Below are 26,974 nucleotides of genomic sequence, written 5' to 3' on the forward strand. Positions count from 1 at the left end.
GAAAAATGGATTACTAATAGGTAAAAATTTAATGTTACAATATTTTAAGATTAAAGATTAGGATAAACAAAGAGGGGAAGGATTTGCTGAACCAACAAACTGAACTGGAATACAAAAAAGGGAGGCGTGAGGAGGTCCGGGAAACAAGCTAATGAAAAATAAGTAATGGAAAGATTGTGTTGTTTTTAATTATTTTTATTTTGTGTTTTTCTTTTTTTAAATTTTTATTTTGTAATATTTTGAAAACCTTAATAAATATCTTATAAAAAAAGAAGAAGTCTATTTATTATTTTTTTCAACTCAACTGGGCATATATTAGGTACCACACCAGCCATTCAGACTGAGAGCCATTTCACTCATTAAAAAACTATGATGAGTTTACTTTGTCACATAAAGCTGTGTATTTGGGAAGGAATTGTGGTGGTTTGCTTGAAATCCTCCTGAAAAGTGGCACTGTTAATCTTTTGCTTCTGTGCCATAAGGATAACACTTTATGCCCCCCCCCCGGTGTCTTTCTATGAAAATAAGATTTTAGAGTTGCAGGGATTGTGTTTGGAGTTCAGACACTAATAAATGCTTCCAAACACCATTAACCACCCAATGCAATCGATTGGCATACATTCCAAGGTATAGCTATATAATATTCAGTCCTTTTCCAGGGCAAAGTAAAATCCAGGTATATCTGGACAATATCTTTTGGGCAGAAAATACATGCAGAAAATATTGCTGTCACACGCTTACTGATTTTTGTCAGGATTTGTTCTAAGCCTGTATAGAGACAAGCGCTGCCTGGAGGAACAGGAATGTCTTTACTGCTAATTATGGTGATAGTTCTGATTCTGGAGCAGTAGCTTGATAACTGGACATGCATTTGAAAAGGAAATATGATATTTACTAGTCAATTTTACACTTAAGGAAAGAGTTCTGCTTCTTGTTGTTTTAAAGGACGATATGAGCACCTCCGTTGATGGGTTCCAATCCTTTTTACATACACTTTTTAAAAAATAAAATCAAGTAGAATTATTCCAAAAGTGATCTGGAAATGGGAGACAGTTGTATTACTAATGGACATTAGCCACTCGACGCCTGCAAATGTCACACCAAAATGAACACACGCCTATTGTTAACAGTGCTGACCACATGCTTTAGAGAGACACAGCCTGTTAACAGAAACTTGCAAATGCCATGGCAGAACACAAAATGTAGAAATGCCATTGCCAGGGGTTTACAACACTGCTAGCAAATAACTGTGTGCAGAGGGGAAAATATTACTGTCTATACTGTACATAGCCCTAGTTAATTTTCCCACATTCCTTAGATCTGGGAATTTTGAGTATGGGTCTCCTGCTTCTGAGACTGTATTTTAAAACAGAAAAAGCACTGCTATAGTTGAGCATGCAGGATCTGTGAATATTAGTTCAGTGTTTAAATTTAGACAGCAAGTTGCTTTTCTCTTTTACTTTGCTGCTTTATTTTTAGACTTAGAAATGTACTTCCAAATCAAATCCACCCATCTTTGCCTCTCAGCTTTGGGCTGCTTTGACACTCCCCAAATGTAGAGGTTGCCTGGAGAGGAAAGATGATTTAATAATAAATTGTTCTGGGGTCTGAGGTTGGGATTCCCCGCCCCCACCCTTCTTTCCCCCTGAATGTGTATGTGGCTCTGACGCAGTTTCCTGAAAGTCCTGCCTGGTCCTGCCAGGGACTGAACGAATGTAGATCCCAGCTCACCCAAAGGGGAGTGGAGTGGAGGGGGAGAGAAGACTTTGCCAAACTGGCTTGACCAGAATGTGACACAAGAGCAGGAAATGAGTCACTCCTGGTAGGGCAGCTGCTCTCAGCCATTTGCATAAAGAGAAGCACCAGCAGAGGAGGGGAAAATGACACCAGGCCTCTCGGCCTGTCCTGAATAAAATCTGCGCTGCATTCAACTAGCTTGCAGGCTTCTGTCTTGATACGTTGTCCTCCTCTTCCCCCCGCGCTGCCCCCACCCCTGTCCTTCAAACATCTCTCTGCTATATCTCACCCTGCAGAACCCCAAGCATTCAGGGTCTGGATCTTTTTAAAGTGCTGCCTGTAAAGTCAACATGAAACCTCTGTTTAAACGAAAGTACACACGCATGGCCCAGCCACCCAGCCTCCCTGGCACATTAGGATGGGTCGGGGCAAGGCCATTGGGGGGCCCTGGGTTATTTCCCAGGAGGAGCCCTGCTAAGCTGGCTGCACAAGGACAAAGCTCTGGCAAGGGGGATGATACAGACATAAACTGCTCTAGCATCGCTTCCATTGTCTCAATCGATTCCTGCCTGCAAAGGGATTAATTTTCCTCCTGCACTGAGCTAACCCAAGTAGGTCGGTCGGTGGGGTCCAGGGCAGGCTGGGTGGGAGGCCCTTTTGTGCGTTGGGATTTTGACAGAGAGAGGATTGTTTTGGCAGCCTCTAAGTCCCCTTTTATTAATAATTAGGGATGGGAGCCTGTCCTTTGCAGTGGTGACGCTTGCTCTTAAAAGGGCAAATTCGCAAGCAGGCCCAGCTGCAGGTAGGAGAGAGCTGAAGGGGAAACCGCTGGGGGATCTAGGACCCTCTTGTTTCTCACTGGGTGCCAGCAGTTTGAGGGGCATAGCTGTATGTATGTATGCCACACAGGATTAAAGTTGGACCTTGCATTCTATTATTTTATTAACGGATGTCCCAACCTTGTGGTGTTGGATATTAGACTTCTTTTGTGTTCTGTCGTGCTTTTTATCATTTTCATTTGCTGTATTTATTTTTAAAGTCATTCCAGCGTAGTATACCAGGGCCTTGTGGGTGACTTGGAAGCAGGTCATCAGTCTGCCTAAAAGTGGGTTTTCAGAGCAATGGTCAGAATTTAGAGAACTTTTGACTTCCTCGTCCAGAACACTGCCAGCACACAAACCACTGGGCACACCTAAAGGAGCTCTTTGGATAGAGACTCAAAAAGCGCTCTCTCTCTCTGTGTGTGTGTGTGTGTTTATGTGTGTGTGTCTGTTAGTGAGTAGCTTTCTCCTTGTTTATATCTCCTTCCTACCATAGCATCCCCTTGTCAGGAAAGAGTGCCCAAGGGTTACAGCTTAAAAGGCACACATTTAGAAATATATAAAGCAATGTCGAATCTTACAGGCAGCTGCGGTGTCCTGCCGGTGCAGAAGTATAATAATTGTGTATTTTGTGTAAATAACATTTGAATAGGCCTGTACTGTTCACGAAGCAATGGCTGCTCTGCTTTGTCTTCTTCTAATGTGGATTATGCTTACCCACATGAATTGGTGTGTTGGCAGTTTATCTTTAGGCCCACATACTCCGTTTTAATCTGATTGGAGGATGGTGCTATTTATACAGGTTTAGTGGGTGGTTTCTTAAAGTGACAGAGCAACCTGATCTTGACCTTCCGGAGCCCCCAAAGATGGCCAAAGATATAGAGTAACTCTACTACGACTTCTGCTTTCCCACTCTGCCCTTTATTGAGCAGATTTCACAGAAGACGTTGTTGTGAGCAGAGCCGGCCATGCCATCAGGCAGAATGAAGCAGCCAGTCACCTCATACAAGACATGTGAAGGGAAATGGCAGCCTAGTGTTGGGGGACACAGCTGTAAGTGCCACACAGTCTGCCCTGCACCCCCTAAGTTAATCTGCTGCTCTCGGCTACAGTAGAAGGTGCTTTTCTGCCACCAGCATTGAAGTAAGTTTCAACTGTCAGTTTGGCTGGCTTCTGTATGTGGGATGCCATTTTGCCCTTTGCCTCAGACAACATAATTTCTTGTGCTGGCCCTGGTCATGCAGCACATGCATTAGTCCTGACCACAGCTATTTGGATCTGGACAGCAACTAGCCCTGGCGTCTCCAGCCACAACCCAATCTATAAATCTTTAAAGTCTTTTGTAAAGCTTTGGTTTAAACTCAACCACCCTGGGGAGGAAGGGAGGGAAGGAGTGATGTTTACCCTCCAACATTCCCCTCAGGCCAAAAAACCTTTAACCTCTTTTTATATTTTAAAAATAGTTTAATCTGTGTTAAAATGTGAGAGTCAAACTTGGGTGCTAGAAAGCACTTTGTTTTTGAAACGTGCACATTTCTTTTTTATTCCCAAAGGGACGTTTTTTAGACGAGTGAAGAACAACTGTAAGGAAGCGGGGAGTGTCTTTGGTCAGTGACTGAATTTTAGGGGGTGAGGAGACAGGTCAAGTTCAGCTGAGAGGCAGCTCTGTTGCTTTAATGAACCATCGTTGTAAACAACATCTTCCTCCACTCAGAGGAGTCTGTGAAATGGTGAACATGGTTTAATGGATTCCTTCATGGACATTGCAGCATGAGCCAGTATTTTTTTGATGCAAACTGAGTGACATGACTGCCCTCACAGTATTTTCCCTGGGCATGAAACAGTTTTTCCCTCAACAGGCATTTGCAGCATATAAAGGCACATTTCTGGGACAGAAATGATTCACGGGGATGACTAAGAGGCTACAGGGCCTTTTGAAGCTACAGTGCCAGTTTGTGTCCAGCCCTGGTGGTTGATAGCTGCTACCGGCCAGTGGCCTGTGTGACTACATGCAAAAGGAAGCTGCTGGCTCCAATGGCTGCTTCCTTGGGTAAAGAATCAATCTTTTACACTGACAGGGAGGACCAACATTTTATGGACAATGGCAGCTGAACTCTTTCTTTGGTTTTGCTGGAGGCCTCTGCAGAAGGATTAGGAGCCCCCACTGCAGGATGCAAAAATATGATATATCCACCATGTGCCACAGACCTGTAATGCGTATCCTTTTATAATAAGAGGTGTCTGTGAGCTTAGGCAGGATGGCAGGTATGTAGATGGTGGTGTGGCTGTGTATTCAGTATACTGAGGAAAAGACAAATACCGTAAATAGTGTAATGTATAAAGCTTGAACACAGTAATGACGTAGGAGCAGCCTTTGGCTGTAGTCCTACATACTTACCTGGGTAAGCTCTATTGGACACAGTAAACATGAATATTATTATTAGAATTATTTATTTATACCTTCTCTCCCCCTGCCCCGGGACAGGGACTCAAGGCGGCTTGCAGATAAAAAATAAGAACAGCTGAAAACATTGTTTTCCAGCTGTCTGTAACACTAGCTTTTCTGCCCATAGGCTGTTTTGACCTTTTTGGTCCATCATCTATAGGAGCAACTGCTATGAGACTTTTGGAAGAGGCAATCTGTGCTGGAGAAAAATGAGCAAGGAGGTGCTCTTCTCTTTGAGCTGTCTCCCCACCCCCACCCCCATGGGGGGTTCCAGATGCAAGGTAAAACATGTATGGAATTGCATTAGGAGAAAAGCAGTTTGGAGCAGGGAAGTTGTGGGGGAGAAGCAGGGATACTGGGAAAGCTTAAAAACCCTCATCCCAGTTCTTTGGGACAAATTACCCTGCCAGAAGTGCCTTGGCCTCTTCAAGTAGCATGCTGATCATTCCATCATGAGACAATCAGAAAACCATTATGGGATTATGGAAAAACATGATCCATTATCTTCACTTACCACTTTTGAGTTGAGGGGATGTGTTTGTTTGCTTATTTACCTTTCTATGTAAAATAAATCTAAAGAAAATTTCCCAAAATGGCAATAAAACACACTGAAAAACACTGTTAAAATTAATATAAGAAAACCAAAAGCAGGATAAAACAATTCAGCTTAAAAGCAGGGAGCTAGAAGTTTAAGCTATTGTAATATAAAGTCCAATGGAAGCGCTTCCAACCTCTGGGGTGAAAAAGTTTCATAGTTTCACAGTTCATGCTGGCCCTACCATTAGGCAGAGTGAAGCAGCTGCCTCAGGCCACAGATGATGGTGGGTGGGAAGATCTTTGAGGGCAGAGAGGTATGTGCCATGTGACCTGCCCTGAGCCACCTAAGAGAGTGTGCTGTCCCACTGCCAAAACTGAAGTAAGATTCCATTGTTTTAATGGATGGTTTCTTTTACATGGAGTGGGTTGGGGTCATGAATCTTGTCCTTTGCCTTATGCAACAAAATGTCCATAGTCAGCGCTGAGTCCACGCCCTGAGTTCATTTTTGGTGTGATGTTGGTTTTTATTCAACATTTTAAAACGTTTTTAAAACTGACAAAAGATCTATGCTGCTGCCCTTAAAATATTTCTTTTAGTGCTCTGTTATCCCTGGTGGTCCCTGTTTTTCTGAAAAATGTGAAGTTATTCTTGATACAGTAACTTCTGTACTGAAGCAGAATTTCCCAAACTGATGTGCTCCACAACTTCTGCTGCACAGGAAATGTTGTGGTGTTGGTATGCATGGTTAGAAAAAGATTGGAAGAAACTGCAGCTGGTTGGCTTTCCAACAGCACCACAAACCTAAATGAAAGGAAATGGGTGAGATCAACCCTGTTGTATTGGCAGAATTTGTTACAAGTCATTGAGAGAGTTTTCTGTTGTGATTAGAAGAGGATTCAAGGTTTGCGGGGGGCGAGGGAGACAGATCTCTTTGGAATCTTCTGGGCCATAAAAAGAAGACCAAACAGATTAAATCCTCATAGTTGAATCTGTGAGGGTTTATCTCTGTTTCTCATTCTCCAATCTTAAATTCAGCTCAAATTTTCTGCATCAGTTTACAGGGGTTTTTTTCTTTTAAAAAATATCCTCACCAAACGTCATGGGTGTTTTAGTGCACATCTCTCCAACTATATATATACTCTTGTACGCAATTTTGCGTAATATACAGATTTCGATGAGCGATTTCCCCATACGTAATGCATTTTTGTATGCTATTTGCACTTACATATTTTATGTAGCATTTCCCTTAATATATGCATGTTTGTACACATCTGGTTAGAGAACCATATCAGAAAATTCCAAGAAGTGTGAATTTCAAAGTATACCTATATTTCAATTTGTATGTTGTTTCAGGAAGAGGAAGTAGGTTGGACTGAATTTCTCCTCCATCCCTACATCCAAAGTAAGAGTGGGCAGGACAGCAGCCATGCTAGATTAAGGTTGCAATTTAACTGCACATCTGGGAGATAGTCCCATGGAACTCAATGAGAATTGCTATCATCTAGTCATATGCAAGATTGTGCTGCAAGCAGTTGTAGGGCTTTGATTTCTTTCTTTTTTTAACACTGAAATAATTAATTGGCCGCAGTGGCTTAATTTAATCTGGATAATTGTTAGATCCCATTTGTATATCAGAGTCTGCTTTTTATTTGGGTTTGTTCTTATAAATCTGCATGCCTCTGAGTGGATGGCCAAACTGACAATATATTTAATGTTTATTGGCAGATGTCCTGACTAGCCTGGAAGTGCTCTCTCTCTCTCGCACACACACACACACACACTGAACTGCAGCCTCTAAAAGCTATTCTGTCTCTTGCATGCCTCAACCCTCAGACCCAGTTGCAGCTGTTTGAAGCATGGCTGGACACTTGTTACTTCACCTGGCTTGAGCATGTGCAGTTGGTGTGAAGCATTCGGATGTTAAACGTATGGAAGGCTCTGTTGCAGCACTGCTTGAACACTTTGACTTATCAATGCAGCTAGAGCTGTTATATACTGCAGGAAAGGCCCTGTACTCAAGGACTTAAGAATTCCGCACCCCAGAACTGCAAACAGTGCAACATGGTGGTTCATTCGCATTAGCACTTTACTGTTGGTCTTGCCCTAATTCCTACTTGGCAGAGCCCTTCCTGTTGTAGGGTTTGGCTGTGATGAATCAGTATTATATTTGTGATAGTAATTAAAGCCCGTGCAGGCATTCCAAGCACTGAACAGAACGAGCGTTGCCTATTGCCTCCCGGGAGTGATCTTACTCATTGCTCTCTGTCATAGTCTCCCTACTTCATGGCAAGAAGCACCCGTTATCATGAGAAAAGTGGGAAGGGAGAAAGCTGTTCTGATGGGGAGTTGAGAGTAACTGCATCCCGTGGAGAGAAAAAAGCAGCAGTGTATATTGTGCAGGACTTGGATATAATAATTCATTGGGGGCGGGGTGGATGATAGTTCAAATGCAACAGATTGTGTTATGCAATCATAGGATGCTGAGCCAAACAGCATAATTTATAGAGCTCGGGCCAAAGAAGATTAGTTCCTTGGTTGTGAAATTTGGAATTTCCCAAAAGGAATGGAGTCATGCTGCTGGGGAAAGCAGCACGGAGGAGAATGCAGGGGGGAAAGTCTGATACTAGCTCAATGGATCTTTGATCTTGATTATTTTTTGTTGCCAAGGTATTGCAACAAAAACAGAAAACCTTGTATCGCCTTCAGAGACTCACAGTCACGAGTGACAAAAAGCATAACCCAGTGTTCAAATTCTGTGAAAATGTCTTTGATTTGTTTGTTCTTATTATTTGCACTTATATCCCACCTTTCCTCCGTGGAGCTCAATGTGATGCAGACAGTTCTCCCTCTCCCCTGTTTTATCCTCACGACAACCCTGCAATGTAGGTTAGGGTGGGAGACAGTGATTGGCCAAGGAACACGGAGTGAGCTTTGTGGCTGGGTGGGGACTAGAACCCCAGTCTCCCAGGTCTTAATCCAACACTCTAACCACTACACCAAACTGGCTCATATCCTGCTTTTTCAAGAAGTAGCTCAATTTAGAGAACACAGTTCTTGTCCAGGCCTTTTTAAAATGTAGATTCAATAAGTGGAGGGAAGATCAGGAGTGAGATGTCGGACTTCACTCCTGACTGCCATGCATGTATAGAGCCCACAGCCTGTGAATATACACATTTGATCACATGTTGATCAGTGACTTGCTACCATAATACAACCTCCACTCCAATAATGGGTCTGTTTATGATCTAAAATGGACTGACTCTTGCCACTTTATTTTGGTACATGAGGACTCTGAAGTACTTGTGCTTCACAACAAGAAATGCTTGGAACAAATAAGAGCCCATGCAGATATATCACAAAATCCCTGCTCAATTAAGACATGAAAGAAATGGAAGTTTTTTCACTGACTTTGCTAGAAAGTGAACTATACCTATATTGGTGCATCTATAACATTGTCCATCAGAGATGCGTAAACCTATTCTTAGCCACAGCAAACTGCTTGGCTACAATCATTGTGTTGGTGGGGGGACTAGCTTATAATCTATATAAATTATTATTGACAATGCCTTTAATTTTTGAAAATGTGCATGTCATAATTGGAGATATCTCAGGATACACAGAGTCATGTTTGCCATCACTAAAAGCTGGGTGGAAATTAAGGCAGTAACTCTATGCATATGTACCTGGGAATAAGTTCCATGGACTTTTCTCCCAGGCAAATATGACTAGGGTTGGGTTGTGCAGGTAAAATTTGGTTGATTAAAAGGAGGAAGAAAGAGACATGCTGGAGGAAGAGAAAAGCAAAGCAAAGTGAAGAAAGCCCATGAATTAATATAATGATGACACATGGGTATGCAAGATGAGAAGGGGAAGAGGGATGGGTTAGCTATGTTGAAAAGTATTTCAGGAAAGGATGCCACAATGCATCCACATTTCTACAGAACACCACAAGTCTTTCTTTATGACAGAGCAAGAGCTTTGTCCACAATCCAAGGAAGATCCATGCACTTATACCCCTTGAATTATGGGTGTTAATTCTGTGCTTGATTATTGCCATTGCCTATAGACAGTGCTGTCTGCTTCTTCCAGATTCAGCCAAGTCCAATGGCTAGATGACCTGACTAAATCTGTTTCTGATTTTGACACTAAATATTGAAAGGTTTTCTTGCCAGACCAATGATAGGTCCAGACTGTGGGCTGGTTTAAGTGATTCATACCTGGAAGTGTCCAATGGATTGTGTAGTAAGTACACACTTCATCATGTAACAGGCTTCCTCAACCTCAGCCCTCCAGATGTTTTTGGCCTACAACTCCCATGATCCCTAGCTAGCAGGACCAGTAGTCAGGGATGATGGGAATTGTAGTCTCAAAACATATGGAGGGCCAAGGTTGAGGAAGCCTGTCATACAACTTTCCCCAGTTAGTGGTCTGCCTGTGGGTTAGAAACTAACCAATAACAATTTTCCAGCATGCCACTTTGTTTATGTCTGAAAAAGTTTCTCACTGTCTCCCCCAGCAGTGTCACTGTCTCACCATTTCCCCTTCATGATCAGGACATTTTTCATTAAAAAACATAAGGTCATTTTAGACACGTATCCCTTATCACCATAGTCTCCATGCAGATGTATTCGGTTAATTATCTGCTAAGGGAAGGCAGAGTTGTTTCTGACTTTGCAAAGTCCCTGCTACTTTATAATGTCACAGAAAAGTCTCAAGGGCACATACGTACGCAAACATGTCGTTTGATTTTTATTTACTCACTGCATCACAACTAGTGCATATTTGGTAGAGTATGCATCTGCATTGCACATATATTGCCTTATTTAAGAAGAATGGGATGCCCTTAAGCCTAGCAAATGTATATGGACAAGTATGGGGAAAATGAAGGACAAACCAAAATGAAATCACATGAACTGCCTAGACAAGTACCTACCAAGCAACATTTGCATGTTTACCCAAAATTACCCCCATTGCGTTCAATGGAGCGTACTCCCAAGTAAATGTGGTTTGGATCACAGGTAGCCTAAGCCTGCAGTTCTAATCACACTGAAAGGCAGAGAGCCCCAATGAACTCAATGAGATTTACTTCTGAGTGGTGCAACAGATACATTTCCTCATAATAATAATAATTTCATAACATTTTCATATGTTGATTTAAATGTGTAGATACAAATCTGGAAATAATTAGCCGGGAAATACAATACAGCTCATTGGGGGAGGGGAGAGGAAGAGAGACTGTGAGCAGGTGTGCCTGCTCAGTTTACTGTCCAGGTGCAACTTCAAAGCCCCTGTTCTTCCTTCTTATGGTTCTCTGTCTTTAAACCGGACTCAGAGAGGCCTTCAGATAGAGGACTGTTCTCTGTAAAGTAGTACAGTAGTCTGGACTAGATGGACCAGCAGCCTGGCCAGTTCAAGGCAGATTCCTACAACTCTTTAGATTTCACAGATCAGGGTCACATCATCAGAATACACTGCCGGGTTCTGGGCCCAGTGATTGCTGCTGCCTCTCCTTGTGATGCATTAACCTGCCTGCTGAAGGGGAGTGCAGTCCTTGCGAGGGCAAAGAAACTGCCACGCACCTTCAAGCTGCTGAGTGGTGTGCTGCAAAACCAAAAGTGTGACTGTATGAAAGATTGCACCTAAGGTGCAAGGGCGGCCAAGAGTGGGACTGGAAGGAAGTGCTCCAAGGTCACATTTGCAAAGAACTTGCAAAAGTGTGAGAAGGCGGGTGAAGATGGGAAATAATAGCCAAAGGGTTCTGCAAGCCAACAAGAAGCAGCTTGCTCTCTCAGTGTGGGAGGGACTAGCCAGGGTGTTTTTGCTGCTCAGCATTTAGATGCTCTGGCGAGGCTCTCATGAAGGAAGTTCATCAAGGTCATCTGCTTAAGGCTGCCCTCTTAAGTGGTTCAGCAGACAAAGGCTTGGCCCTGGGAAATGTGGGTGCAACTCCTCCCTGAGCCAGAAACTCACCAGGATGACTTTAGGCAGCTCGGGGTACATTGCACTACAAGTGTAAACTACTTTGGGATGGAAATTAAGACAGCATAATGGCCATCAAGGCTGCTCCCAGAGAAACCTAGGAATTGTATTTGTATTATCATTTCAAGGATTCTGACGCCAAGAACTAAAATTCCCAAGATTCTTGGAGGAACTGTAGTTAAGTGGGGGAGAATGAGAAAGAAAGTATAGCTTGTCGAAATGCACTGTTGCCAAGTTTCATTTCTTCAGCTGGTGACCTACCTCATACGGTTGTTCTGAGAATGAGTGAGACATGGAAATATTACAAACTCTGAGGTTTATGGGGAAACTAGAAGTACAAATGTTCAGATGGTGAACCAATGCTAAATATTCACAATCCTCCTCCTGCAAGAAACAGCCTCGGCTGACAGGACTAAAATAAAAAGCAGCAAGCTCCATTAAATTGTTCCTGGCCCTCAAAGGCTAAGAAAACAGGGCCATTAAAGCAGGGTGGGTGGATAGGCAATGGTCAGAGAAGTGGGCCAAATCAGCTGCCTCTCACATCTTTAGAGCAACACCAAAAATCACGAGCTGTTTCATCAGTCTGAAGAGCAGAGGGCCTGGTGAATGGCTACTCTTAGATGGCCAAAGGCAGCACAGGTAATTGAATAGGCCTGTGTCTCTCTCTCTGTCCTTCAGCCTGATGGAATGGAAAGAATGGACTGTTTCATGCCAGCTGATCACTGTATGGACTTTGTAATTCTAAGAACTGTGGCCTAAGCTTGCTTTCTCCCCTCTACTTTCCCAATCGTGCCATGTCTTCTAGATTGTTTCATTACAGTAAGCCGCTCTGGGAACCCTTTTGGCTAAGTGGGGTGAAAATGCTTTAAATAAATAAAATGTTTGGAAATGCATTTTCCTTTCCTGAAAATATGCATGGCTGATGTATCCTCCCCTCTGCTTAGATCCTGATGAGGTTGAGCCTGGGGGTTCTCTGTGACACAAAAAGAGTGTCTCTTTGTTGTTCAAATGAACTTTTGTTTCTTTCTCCCCCAGCAGCTTGTCTTTATCCTATGAAATCATTCAGAAAGCTTTAGAGGAATTAAAGAAGGCTTTATTCCCAGGAGTCAAAGATGGGGCAACTTGCTCCAGGGTCAGTGTGAGTATCATGTGGATGCAAGCTCATTATTGTCCGACTGCAAGGGTAGCCGGTCCTGTGACAATAAAACAGAAGGCTGAAAAAGTTCTCCACCCATTGCTGGAATGTAGGCATCCTGGCAGCAACTGTTTACCACCACTTTTGCAAGAACAGAGAACAGGAAGCATAGAAAAGATAAGAGGGGTGGGCAGGACAGATTGGCCAGAAGCTGGATCAACATAATAGAATCAAGAAGTAATTTATTAGGTCAGCAATGCTCACCGTCCTTCTCATACACTTGTAAACAGAGTCCTGTAATATAATAACATACACTCAAGCATCTTCAACTGAGAGTTCTGTCCAACTTCTTGAAAATCTCCAATAAAGCTTTAATTGGTGAGCTGCTCTTATAATTAAACACGTCCTCCCCCCAATATTTAATCTAAACCCACAGATTCTTGTCCTACCTTTAATCATTAAAAAAGACCCATACTTTGAAACTGTCAGCACAGTCTCCAACCTCTCACCTTTTATTTGGGCAAAATACAGTGTGCATAGTTCTCCTCTGAATCACTTTCAACACTTCAACGTGTGTTTGTCTGTTTAACATTTATATCCCACTTTTCCTCCATGATGGAACTCAGGGTGGTATTCAGGAAGGTCCCCATAAGGGCTCCCATCCAGACCCAGACCTACTTAGCCTCAGCAAGGCTGTTGTAAAAAGGTAAAGGCAAAGGACCCCTGACAGTTAAGTCCAGTTGCAGACGACTCTGGGGTTGCGGTGCTCATCTCGCTTTACAGGCTGAGGGAGCTGGCATTTGTCCGCAGACAATTTTTCCTGGTCCCGTGGCCAGCATGACTAAGCTGCTTCTGGTGAAACCAGAGCAGTGCACAGAAATGCCATTTACCTTCCCGCTGGTGCGATACCTATTTATCTACTTGCACTTTGATGTGCTTTTGAACTGCTAGGTTGGCAGGAGCTGGGACCGAGCAACCGGAGCTTACCCCGTCACGGGGATTCGAACTGCCGACCTTCTGATTGGCAAGCCCAAGAGGCTCAGTGGTTTAGACCACAGCGCCACCCGCGTCACTCCCCACCCCCCTTCTACCAAGACAGTGTCATCATTTTATTTGGAAAAACAGTTGCTCCTGTAGCTGCAGGTGGTAAACAAGGCAAACAGGAACTCGAGTCTTGGCTCTCTCCATCAGAACTATAGCCTCTCTCAGATAGTGTTGCATAGCAAATGGTTTCAAAATCTTATATTTGCTTCTCCTTTCCTTAGTTCATATTTTACAGTTGTCTGTTGAATTTCATGTTGTTGCTATCTACTGGGTTCCCTTTAACATTTTAGCCCTTTCTCTAGTGTTGCAATCTTCCCCAGTTTTAGATCACCTGTGAATTTTATAGGTTTCTCATCTTTCCTTTCATCCAAATCGTTGATGAAAATATTGAACAGTGCCAGACCCAGCATTGAACTCAGCAGAATGCCACTGAATACCCGCCTCAACCGCTTTTCATTTATTACCTCCTTTTGTGTGCCGCTTTTCAACCAATTGTTGGCTGCCTTTTATTTAATAATGAATTGCACCTGCAAAGCAACCTGAAAGCCAGTGCAGACGTTAGAGATCAGGTTCAGTGTAACCATATTCTGTACCAGCCAAGAGTTTTCAAATAGACCAAACAGCATGCCTCCAGGACAGGACAATAATCTGACACAGAAGCTACCCAAGACAGGGACAACAGTCTTCAACATACCTCTGAGAAGGAAGGCTGCAATTCTTAAGCAGTCCCAGATTGTAACCCCCCCCCCTTTCCTTTTGCTGGAAATCCAGACGATATACAAGATCTCCCCAATGATGACACAATGGAAACAATAGAGCCATTCACTGTCTATTGAGTCTCTTACAGTACAATCCTATGCATGTTTACTGAAAAGTCCTCATTGGCAAAACAAAGATGGGCAGCATTCTCCAAACAATGCATTTATGCTATTAAACTAGGTATAGTTCTTATGAATAAAAAATACTCACATGGCTAGACAGACTCAGGAATACATTTGGTATGGTTAGAATTTGAATGGTATTCCTCACCATAAATTTGAATGCATGTGCACACATTGAAAGTTATGGTGCTATAAATGGTAACCTAATAATCTAAATTGATTGGGGGGGGGGAGCAAATCAGGCAACAATACATAGGGTTCTTTTGCTGGTTGGTGTGGCATGATTTCTACTTGCAGGCTTATGAACTGGAGGGACTGATTCTTTGCAGTGTGTGCTGACTCACCACAGCCCAAGTACTATGCCAAATGTTAGTTCCACCTGGTGACTCACTTGAATGGTATGGCTAAAGAACTGGTTGACCCAGCACTCAATGGAATAGTCTGCTCCTTGTCCGGTCTGGCCTTGTGCTTGCTTAAGTGTAAGTAACATAAGCTTACTCTTCCACGTGAAGAGATTTCTATGCTATGCTTTGTCCAGTTCACAAAATGAGTCCCACTATTAATATCTTCCCCACAGGAATACCATGCACTTACACACACACACACACACACACACACACACACACAATGGGTCTAGGGTTGGCGGCCCACAGTCCGCATTAAACTTGCCATACCTCTCCATCCAGTCACATGAGCCTTTTCCCACCCCATTATAACTGGGTGCTATGGATCCCAGATGAATTGCTCTGGTTGAGGGTCCCAAGAACCTACTTTTCTGTGTTGCTCTTGGCACTTCAGTTCTAGTTGCCAAGCTTCCTTCTGGGGATACCAAAACACCCTCCTCTGCAGTAACACATGAAAATAGGGCTGTTGGGCTGGAAGGCAGTACACAAGGACAGTAGATTAGGGCAGGTGTGGGTACATTCGCATCACAGTTGTCAGCCCTATGTGACTGATATAACTTTACCCCTTCATGCCTTATGTCTGAAATTTCCTGGACACAGCCATCAGCAACAGTGTCCAGGCGGGACTCAAAAACTTTTGTGTCCAGTCAGTGGAAACTTTGGGTTTGCATACCTGTAGATTCTTGGGTACTTTATGCACAGACACACAAACACTCTTAAGAGGCAGCCAGCCAAGCTTTGTGTGTGCATGTGCATCTGTTTGCTTGTGGTTCTCCCTTGGCTCTCCCTTATTCTGAATAATAATTTCTATAGTGTTTTTAGCTGTTAAAATGAGCTAGCAGTTGCCATCACACCAACAACTGAGGTAAGCTCAGGTTGAGAGACAGTAGCTTGTCTAAAGAGATCATAAAGGCAAAACACACAGTTGAATCGGAGTTCTCTACACTGAAACCCAACGCGCTTGACCACTGTGTGCATCATGTTCTGGTCTTTCATCACTTAACACCAAATCCTTGCTCATGTTTAGCAGGAAGGATGGTCCATCACTTCTAGATGAAAGTACTGGGGTGCAGGGAAACAGGGCTTGTGAGATTTACCTGCCTCAGGTGATCTGCCTTTGCACATTGACATAAAGGGGAGCACCGTTTGTTGCTACACCTCAGGCAACCCTTGCTACTTCCAAGCTTTTCTGAAGTTGATACACAAGGATCTAATCCAGCATGTCCATTGGCTGTGCCTCTGGATAGTACCTTGGTTGGGATGCTTACCCTGCTATCGCTTGACATTATGACTTAATTCTTGTCAGATGCACTGGCAACCATTGCACTTAAATGTGTACAACAAACACCCACTTGCCTGCCTTTGCTCATTTGTTCCTTTCCAGCCAGGGCAGGAAACAGCTCAGTCTTTATGAGCTAAAGTCGAAGAGCTACTTGAGCACAGACTCTAGGAAATGCAATTGCTTTGTTAGGTTATTTCCACACTTCCTCCTTTTCATAACCTCCTGTAAAACCTTAGTGTTTGTATAAGAATCCAGAGGAAACACATGGTGGTGATGGTCCCTTGCATGCGAGAAACAAAGAGCTTCTAGCAGGCCCTTCAAATTCTTCCTATCTGACAGGCTTGATAAAGGAAGTGGATCCCAGATTTAATGGGGCAGTGATCAACATTATTGTGCTAAGGCAGCAGCTGTATGCATAGGACTGGGCTGCAAGTGAACCATCCTTGCTAATGTACGGTATGCCTTCGTCCAGTCTTCTTCTTTTTCATTAGTCCACTTTTCTGCTGTTTTCTACTATCCCAGCCCTAACCAACCTAGTGCTCTCCAGGTGTTTTGGATCACAACTCCCACCAGCCTGTGCTGGCTGAGGTTGATGGCATTTGTAGTCCAAAACATGTGGAGGGCACATGTAGTTAAGGCTGCACTAGCCCTTTATTATTATTATTATTATTATTATTATTATTATTAACCCTCCCACATACCAATTTGCTCTCATTACACTTGTGTAAATATAAATAAAAAATATTTTTAAATATTATTTTATTTCACTCATTGGGCCATTATACCCTGTCACTGCCTTTATTTATATGGCTAACCAAAATATCTTCATTGCAAATCTGTTTAAAGTCAAAATACTGTACATTTTAAAAAATCTCCCTTTAAACTTTCCCCCTTCAAACACACACTCTCTCCTCAGTAAGAAGGAAATGGAGACATGAGTAGGGATGAAAAGGAAGATATGCCCACATATCTGGAAGCTGGAAGTTGTTCAAGCCCATCCTGTGGCTGAAGGGTCCCTAGTTTGGAAATAAATTATGTCTTTGCTTAGAAGCCAGTTTGAAACAGAGTGACATTAATGCAAACTTTCCTGAGTCTTAACATTGAAGGAGCCATTCTTAGGCCTCAATCTTATTTCCTGCTTCCTGGGAGTAAGCCCCACTGAACTCACAGTGGCTTACTTTTGAACAGGCATGTGTGGGATTGTGCTGCTAGCCTCCTTTCTACTCCTGCATTAAAGCTGCAATCCTGTCTACTTGCTTTGTAATAAGCCCTTTGTACTGGGACTTCAAAGTAGACATTCATTAATGGCATACTCCTTATTTACTACATATTCCATCTAACCTTCAAGGAGCTCAAGGTCACATACATTAATACCCTTTACCTTTTACCATAGAGGTGTTGTGAAGGTAAAATGGAATAATTGGGGGGGGGTCAATAATGAGTTTGCATCCACATGATGCTCACACTGACCCTGGAGCAAGTTGCTCCATCTTTGACTCCTGGGAATGAAGGCTTCTTTAATTCCTCTAAAGGTAAAGGACCCCTGGATGGTTAAGTCCAGTCAAACGGGGCTATGGGGAGTGGCACTCATCTTGCTTTTCAGACTAAGGGAGCTGGTGTTTGTCCACAGACAGCTTTCTGGGTCATGTGGCCAACATGACTAAACCACTTCTGGCACAACAGAACACCGTGACAGAAGCCAGAGTGCACAAAAACACTGTTTACCTCCCCGCCACAGTGGTACATATTTATCTACATGCACTGGCGTGCTTTTGAACTGCTAGGTTGGCAGGAGCTGGAACAGAGCAATGGGAGCTCACACCGTTGCAGAGATTCAAACTGCCCACCTTCCATTTGGCTAGCCCAAGAGGCTCAGTGGTTTAGAACACAGCACCACCTGCATCCTGGGAAGTTTAGTCTGAGAGAGTGTGACTGGCCAAAGGTCACCTAGTGAGAGCTCAGTTGTAAAGTGGAGATTTGAATCTGGGTCTCTCCAGTCCTAGTCTGGTGCTCTAATCACTACCTCACCCTGGCTAGGGCTGTGGAATATGCATAGGATGGGACTGCATATTAGGAATCAAATAGCTGGGCTGGGTGAGATCAGGAAAGTCAATCTGGCTGTTCCACAGTTGCATCACCCTTGTTGCCTGTCCAGTTTCGAGTGGGAGCCACTTGTAGACTCATTGCAGGCAGTCGGTCATGAGATTCATGCACACCACTTCAGGCTGGTTTGAACAGAGGAGCTTCAGTGAAAGGACCAGCTTGTTTAAGTGATTGTGTCCATAAGGAAAAACAGATGAGTAGTCTCCGAAATAATTGGGACTTTCCCATGGTAATATACACGCATAGATTGCATTCCTCTACAAATTATTTCTGTTTCCAGAGCTCTGCATATCTTGTCAGTGTGTCAAGTTGTGCCATCTTGTCAGCCTTGCTTGGGGTGCTTTGTGATGTGTTGGTGGGGAAAACATCCAGGTGTGGGCTGTAGCAATAGAGCAGAATTGTTACCTGCAGACCACCTGATCAGCAAGAGAGCAAACTTCAATGGATAATGTCACAGTTTGTGCATTGCTAACAGACACGTCCCTACATGCATTTATTTGTTTTACCAAGTCTTCTTAGGCAGGCAGGCTTTTGAAAAAGCACAAACCCACACACAGAGGGGATATATTTTCAAGAAATCCCCAACTGGGATCATGACCTAGTTAAGAAATTGTGAATTAGTAACTTGTTTCACTGTAAAAAGAAAGCTAACTCACTTGGTTGCAACTGAAGAAATAATATTACTAATCTCCCTACCACTGCCATTTAGAAAATATATATTGTATCTTTGGAAGTTTCAGCTCTTCAAGGTCATGTTGCTGGATTGTTCTAAGATCCAAACTATTCTTTGTGCTCCTTTGGCATAACGTACCTTTACTCTTCCTGCTCCATGTGATACACTCAACATCATCAACAATTTAGTCTAACCTTCTGCACCTCAAATAGTGTAGTTGAAGTGACTGCTACAACAACTGCTTCAAAAGAATGAGGCCTTCAAATAATGTTCTATATTCTTTGCCTCTAAGCAGGTATAGGTATACATTATTGGACCCCAAACTAGAACATATGGGCACACTGAACCTGAATGACAACATCTATCTCTCTGGCTAGCAGGTGAGTATATAGCCTGACTTCCTCTAAACTTAGAAATTTCACTGTGATTGGTTCAATTGTCTGTGCCACTGCCTGGCAAACAGATGCCACTGGCATGATTCTTTTTGCTTGTTTCTGATCCATCTTGGATAGAGCCTCACAATTCAGAGGATGCCTTTTCCATGGATCCTAGTGGTATGGCCCTTGCCAGAATTTGTCAGTCAAGCAATCCTGGGACAAAGAGTAGATCAGCAGCACAATGTCCAGACTTAGAACTGACCAAACCCAGAGTTAGGAACCTGTGGTCCTCTTGAAGTTATTGGACTCCAACTCTCATCAGCCCCAGCCATATGGCCAATGGTCTGGGATGGTGGGAGTGGTAGTCAAACAACATCTAGAGGGCCACATAATCCCCATCCCAGCATAGAAGCAAGGCTAGACTTTGTACCATTTGGGGCTTGTGAGATCTTTGAGGGAGCATGGAAAGGTTGGAAAGTTTTCCTACCCTTGATGGCCATTATGATCCTAGCTAAGCAGAGTACAGGAAGATTTTAAAGAGGTCCATATATCGATACCAAAAAGGATATGGCTTGTGCTTGATTCTTCAATAAACTCTAGATCTGAGGTGGGAACCTGTGGACCTCCAGATGTTGCAGGATTGCAAATCCCATCATCCTTGACTATTAGCTATATTGGCTGGGACTGATGGGAGTTGGGGGAACCAGTGTTTCCCAACCTCTGATCTAGGTACCAGTTTGAAGTAAAGTAATGGATGCATTGCTAAGAGCTGGAGATCAGCAGCTGCTTCTGAAAATGTCAGCCTTGGTTTCCTCACCTGTAAAACAGGAGTGATGATTACCTGCCTTCAGGGCATTCTAGGGCTTAATTTGCTGACATCAACACAGTGCACTCAACTCCTCAGCTGGAAGATGCTATGGTAATATATAATATCATATGATTATAAATCAAAGGGAATTAGCCCATCTACAGATCAATCCTGCCTATGTGCATTGTGAACCCCTTGGGCAAGGGTTTAACTTTTAATTGGGAGGTTGAACCCAACATATTTGCTGCATTTCAAATATTTTAATATAAAAATCAAATAAGTCAAGGTGGAGGGAAGCCTAATATATTTCTCTTGGATCACATACAGCAGAATGTTCATGATAGGGTTGTCACAAATAATCTGCAAAACAACATTTAATCATATGTATATGATTAGTATTAGCTATATTTTCGTATGCAGGTAGATCATTATTATTTTTATTAGTTGCAGATGGAAAGCAAGTGGATGAGAGCTCTATATGTGTCAGAGGTGGGGGACTTGTGGCCCTCAAGATGTTATTGGATTTCAACTCCCATTAGCCCCAACCATATGAACTAAGGTCAGAGATGATGGGCACTGTTAGGAAGTCTGCAGTTTGCATGCAGGCCTGCAATTGGAATCATAGAATTGTAGAGTCAGAAGGGACCACAAGGGTCATCTAGTCCAACCCCATGCAGTGCAGGAATCTTTGCTCAACGTGGGGCTTGAACGCACAACCCTGAGATCAAGACTCATGTTTTACTGACTGAGCCTTTTTTTGTGTGTGTGGGATAAAATTCTCACATGTATTCTAACACTCAAGTCTAGGGATCTTTTGATGCTGAGACCTGGACACACTCCAGAATTTGGCACCCCAATAGTTAACACAGACAACAGAGATAAATCAAAAGTAAATTTTATTAGGTCCAAATTAGCTCATTGCCTGAAAAGGGAATTAGCACATTTACTAAAAATATAGAACAAAATCAATAGACAGCACACTAATGCTAGTCTGAGTTTAGGAGAGTTAAAACTAGTGCAAGAGTTATTTTTAGAAGCATTCCTATGGGAAAGGGGGAATTGGATGAGCCCAGACAAGGCTGAGGTGGGGAGAGATTTGGCTAAAGGGTTGAAAGTGGTGCCAGGAGAGGGAAATGGGTGTTGAGTATTGCTGCTTGTTTTGTAGAGAGAGAATAGGAGGTTGTCAGGGAGGATTGGGTAGTGACTTTGTGGGATTTTGGGGATGGTTTTAGGGCAAGAATAAGAAGAAAGCAATTGTGTTTGGAGCATGGGCACGGCAAGGGGAATAAAGAGAGCAGGTCTCTCCCAGAAAGAGGGACCTGATGGGAGTTGAACAGATGAGAGGGGAAGGAGGGCTTCTGCAACTGATGGGTTGACTGGGGATGGGGGGGGGGAATTTAATACCTTTCCTTGTTCTGCAAGGCTGGGGCTTGGTGTGGTGGAGGTAAGAAAACCTCTTCAGCACCAGTAAGTAATAGAGAAAGGAGAAGGAATGGTGGAGGAGTCCACACAGAGGAGTTCCTGTGCAGAGAGTTGAGGCCAAAGCTTTCTCATATTTGACATAAATCCTCTCTTCCTGACAGTGAATGAGTGCCAATCAGGAAGAGTTTAATTTTTTTGCATAATGGCTTTTAGAAATGTATCTTATTCTGCTGTTCCGGTGAGATGGGGGAAAGGCTTAACACATCTTTTGGGCTCTTCTTGCAAGAGCCTTAGGCTGCTGAAAACTACTTGGTTAGTAATTGTCAGGGAGTGGGGTGGAAGGAATGACATGTAGGTGCCTATATCTTGGTTGAATACTTCTAGAAGGAGTGAGCCTAATGCTCTCTTGCTTTTTTTAAAATTGACCAATGAGAAGGGAGGGACAGCAGAGATTTACAGTGACAACAAATTCATCAGCTGCTTTTGGAACATGTGAGTTTGGCTTTCTGCAATGGAGTTTCCCTTGAGGCCTCTCCAGGCCAAAATCTGGCCTTCTGAGATGCAGGCTATCATAACAAAAACTGGATATATTTAGGAGTGTTTCATAGCAGAAATGTAGTCCAATAACATCTGGAGTGCCAAAGGTTCCACATCACTGATCTAAAGTCAGGTTTGGGGTACCTTTGGCCCTCCAAATGTTGCTGAACTACAACTCCCATCAGCCCCAGCAAGCATGGTCAATGGGAGTTGTAGTTCAGCAACATCCGAAGGGCCAAAGTTTCCCCACTTCTGGTCTAAGTTAACACAGTAAGTTTCTTACTAGGCAGGGATTTAAATCAAGGTCCAGCAGATTTCTCATCAGATTAAATTTCTCTCTCGTTCACTGAGCCCACTAAATGTGTTTCAAACATGAAAATTAATGAAGAGAAGTGGAAATGCAATTGGTTAAACTAATGTTGTCATCACACAGTCCAACGTTAGAATGGATTATTTGATTGTTTTTGGTTTTTTAAGGTGGGTTGGTTAGCTGAGGAAGAACAACAGTGGAGGTGGAAGTTACATTAAGTACATCATAACCAAATGCTACTTTAGCTGCAAACAAGGATTATAAAAGAGCAAAGTTAAAACCCAATGCACACTTATACTAGAAGTAAGTGCTGTTGACCTAAGTTGAACTTCCAAATAAAATCTTGCGCAGCATGTATTTGGGAAAGTTGTCAATCCTGCCTCTTCTTGGTCCAAGATCTGCTATGAGAATCACTTACGTTCATGACATTTGATCTCCAGGAACTGGATTTCACAGGTTAGATTTCTTATACTTTGGTCTGAATGTTAGACAATATCCTTTGTATTATACTAAATTAAGTAGTTGGTTTAGCACTGACTGGAAAGCACTGGACTAAGACCTGTTGGCAATCATGGGCTGGTAACACAGGTTTTATTTGGCACACCTTTTTAATCCAGTCAATATATAGCTGCATCAATGTTTAATATAACAGACAAGATTAGCAGTGAGAATTTAGATTAAAATCTGTAACTCAAAGGGTCCCTCTGTTCCAGGTGTGGCCTTCCAGATGCTGCCAAACCACAACTCCTATCTGCCCCAGCAAGCATAGCCAATGGCCAGAGATGATGGGTGTTGTAGTTCAGCAATTCTGGAAGGCTAAAGCTTCTCCACACCTGTTATATCCTGAAGGAGGCTTGGCTTACTGAATATACAAACTGTACCTACATGAGCCTTACTTTCTGGAAGCAACCTGCCATTCAACCTCTATTCTTCTCAACTCAATCTGTAGGAGGAGGATCAGTAACCTTGGAGTATCCTGTTCCTTCTAGGTGCTATGTATTAATTAATTCTGCTCAATTAAAATCAGCAGTTTCACTCATTTGTGCATTTTTCTTCTGGCCAACACATTAGAAAAGTATATTACACCCTGCATATTTTCCAGGATTTGGTCTCATAACCCTCTCCCCCACGTCGTGGGAAAAGTTGCTGCTGATAAGAAGATTGGCATGAAAGTTCTGATAACAGATATACCACTGTGTTCACTTCCAAAGGAGAGGGGGATTGCTCAATCTTCAGAAAAAAGAAGAAAACAATAGGTGGCATTTATAGTTTCTTTAAGAAAAAATCCTTTCGGGATCATTTTTGAAAAAGCATGTTAAAACAACCTTAAGACACATCTGTAGTATGTTGGAAATGTGGCCTTTGGCTTTAAGAGGGCTGGATTTAGGACCTAAAAGCTGAGCATTTCAAAATTCATTTTATTGAACCTGCTTCCTCGCTAGAATGGTTGGTGGGAAAGACTGGCCCTCTCGTGAGTGCCCCCTGCACTACAAATATAAATTGTTCTGAGACCTGTTTTAAACCATTTTAACTATAACGGCTTCCCTAAAGAACTTGAAGATTGTATTTTTATAAGGCTGCTGAGCTTCGTTTGGTAGACACCTTTTCTTCTGCCTTAAAGTTCCTTGGGTTGCACTGGAATTGCATAAAACAAAGGAGGGTAACCTGTAGCCTTCCAGATATTGTTATACTCCAGGTGGCATGACCAAAGGACTGATATGATGGAAGCTGTAGTTCAGCAACATCAAGAACTGCATTTCCCCCCCTCTGTTATAAAACATTATCCGTTGCCTACTTTTTTCTTTTTCTTTAAAAAAAAATCTATAATGACCTTATAGGAATTGCAAATCCTAAAGGAAGTGGGTTATGAGTTTGTTTTTAGTGCTCTTAATCTGCTAAGATCATCAAGTTGTCTAGTTGCCATACCCACATACATCCCACTTTGGCCTGTTTTGGGCCCCCATCCATCTACATTTCAGATAGAACTGATTGCAGGATCAATGCGGGTTGTGTATATATGTATGGTAAGGGTAGGGTTCATAGTATCCATTCGAGTATGACTTAAAAACAATGACCTATTACGTTATTTGAAGCTTGTCAAAACCATGGTGGCACTGGAATCTACTAGGTATTACACTTCCCACAAGGAAACCATTGCATCATGACTGCAGAAATCAGGACGCAGTGGAGGAAAGTTACTGGAATCTATCTCAAATCTGGACAATCTAGCAGCAGTGCCAAGTATTCCAGGAAAATATGTCTTAAAAGGACAGTGCAGGCTGTTTTGATATTTATAATACTATTCTCCCAAGCAGAAGTAAATGGAAAGGCTACTTAAAAACAAAACAAAGCATATTCTCCCTTTTTTAAAAGCATAGGGGACACCTATGAGATTTTCTTTACATAGATACTGATGGAAAACTGGAGTACTTAATTAACAGCAGTTAATGTGACTGCAGTTGCTACCAATGCATTAAATTATCAGGATCTTTTTGCATATTACCTAGAAGTGATGACAGAACTGTGAGTCTCTCACACAAAGAAACTTGCGTGAGCATCCCCATGCCAAATGCATGTGCTGTGCCCACACTGGGAGCACATGAATTTGGCTGAAGGGAAAACGCATGCTTCCCTTTTCTCATGAGAACTGGAAATATGGAAAGAGTGTGTCAGTTGTTTGCCACTGCTGGGAAATAGACAAAGTGATCCTTACTGAGCTTCAGTCCTTTAACTAGAAGGGTAAATGCTCCTCCTAATCCTAGAGTGTTCCTATCCAACTCATTCTAAATGCACACTGAAAGCATTGCAAACTAGAGCTGGAGTCTCCAGCAGGGAACCTCACAGCATGCAACCCGCATGGAAGTTAACTAGTTAGTGAAGGAGCAGCAAAGGATTAGGTCTGGTCTAAACAGACCCAATTAGATTTATTCTGTAGTCTTCGCTGCTTCCTTGGTTTAGTTTCATATTGCCTTTGACACTACGCAGTTAACAATTCTAAATGTATATGAATATATATGTATTAATATATGGAGGGAAATGCCTTCTGATATTTGTTAGATGAAATTATGTCCTATATCTTCCTCATATGATAAAGTAATTTCTTACTGAAGTCGAGAAGGAAGTTTAAGGTGGTGTAAGAAACATTGTTTCCCAGGATACACATACTACCGGTATTTTTTATTTTTTGGGGGGGGTATCCCATTGTGACATCTGTTCAGAAAGGCTTTGGAAGACTTACAAATATCTGCAAAAGCTCTAACTAGAGACTTTAGTACAGTGGAATGTGTGTGTGTGCAGCATTGGTGACAATCATCCCAACTTAACTTCTCTAAATAAATTGTGTTCCCAGTCTGAAGCTTCCAAGATGCTTCATTGAATTTTTTGGGGGGAAGCTTTCCTTTCAAAATGTTAATTTCCTTCCTACCTGGAAAACACCTACAGTCCATTTATTCTCCATCTATGCCAAATCTGTATATATTAATCTCTTGGCACTACATGTCAGCTACTTCAGCTTCTTCGCAGCTCCTGTCAGGCATTCTTTAGCTCAGACAGAGCGTAAATCATCTGGGCATTGGGATCACATCATTAAGACCTGTACAGCACCTGGCACTAGGCTGACACTAAATAATAGGAGCCTCTCATAAAAGATGATATATTCTACAGGCCAAATTAAGCAGGGGCTAGGATACGTCTGCGGAATTTAATAAACAATCGATGCACTTAGGGGACCTCCAACTTTCATTGCTACATGCAGAGGACGGTTTTCTTGTTGCTTGCAAAGACATAATAATAATAATAATAATAATAATAATAATAATAATAATATGCTTAGATCCATCCTGCTCCCATCTTGCTGCACCTGTCAGCAGTCCCGTTTCGGATATTGGGGAAGGGTTGCAGTTCAGTGGTAGCGCACGTGCTCTGCGCGCAGAAATCCCTGGTTTGATCCCTGCCATCTCCCGCTAAGCCAAGGAAAGGCCTTGCTGCCTGAAACCTCGGAGGAGGTGCTCCTCCTCCGTGCAAATGCTGGAATGGATGAACCAAGGGCCTGATTCGGCAGCAGCCCGCTTCCCCATCCCCTCGTGGTGCACAAGGTCTTCTCTTTCCCGTCTGTCGCTTCACTTCACCGAGCCCCGGTCGCCCTCGGCAAGGCAGCTGGTAGGTGTACCTAGTGCGGTACGCCGCCGGTAATATGTTCTATACATATGCATGCAGTCCGCATTGTGAGAAAGCAGGTCCTGTGCTTATTAGATAGGTACACCTGGCCACGTTTCTTACCCCCCCCCCTTCCCGGCGTGTGTGTAGTGTGACCCACTGTGACTCACCCCCCCCGACATCTGGCAAGCGGAGCAGGGGAAGCTCAGCAATGGCTGGCTCCCCTCCGGCAGGGCGGAGGCGCTCCTAGGGGCTCCCGGCTCGCGAGTAAGTACGATCGCGGGGGGCCCCGAGCGAGCGGCCTGCTTCGGGGGCCCCTCCG

General features: G+C 43.0%; 1 protein-coding gene and 1 long non-coding RNA gene across 9 annotated transcripts in view; both read left to right on the forward strand.

Moving 5' to 3' along the window:
* The first annotated feature begins 2,201 nt into the window (after window positions 1–2,201).
* Window positions 2,202–23,592, forward strand: LOC308477731. 8 transcript variants are annotated; one of them, XR_013986684.1, is made up of 6 exons: window positions 3,052–3,701; window positions 4,637–4,823; window positions 5,132–5,285; window positions 7,376–7,468; window positions 19,336–19,423; window positions 22,665–23,592. It is a non-coding gene; the product is annotated as an uncharacterized lncRNA (long non-coding RNA). The 8 variants fall into 8 exon arrangements; XR_013986681.1 differs by lacking the exons at window positions 3,052–3,701; window positions 4,637–4,823 and adding an exon at window positions 2,202–2,348; XR_013986682.1 differs by lacking the exons at window positions 3,052–3,701; window positions 4,637–4,823 and adding an exon at window positions 2,202–2,348 and having other exon boundaries at window positions 5,165–5,285.
* A 3,212-nt stretch (window positions 23,593–26,804) lies between these two features.
* Window positions 26,805–26,974, forward strand: part of TRIM8 (tripartite motif containing 8) — a 66,158-nt gene continuing 65,988 nt past the window's right edge. The window contains exon 1 of the mRNA XM_081006186.1: window positions 26,805–26,919. The gene's annotated coding sequence lies outside the window, so the exon portion shown is untranslated. The remainder of the gene's footprint in view (window positions 26,920–26,974) is intronic.

This window comes from Podarcis pityusensis (assembly GCF_964106645.2).
Source record: "Podarcis pityusensis genome assembly, chromosome: 5".
In the NCBI taxonomy this organism is placed as follows: domain Eukaryota; kingdom Metazoa; phylum Chordata; class Lepidosauria; order Squamata; family Lacertidae; genus Podarcis; species Podarcis pityusensis.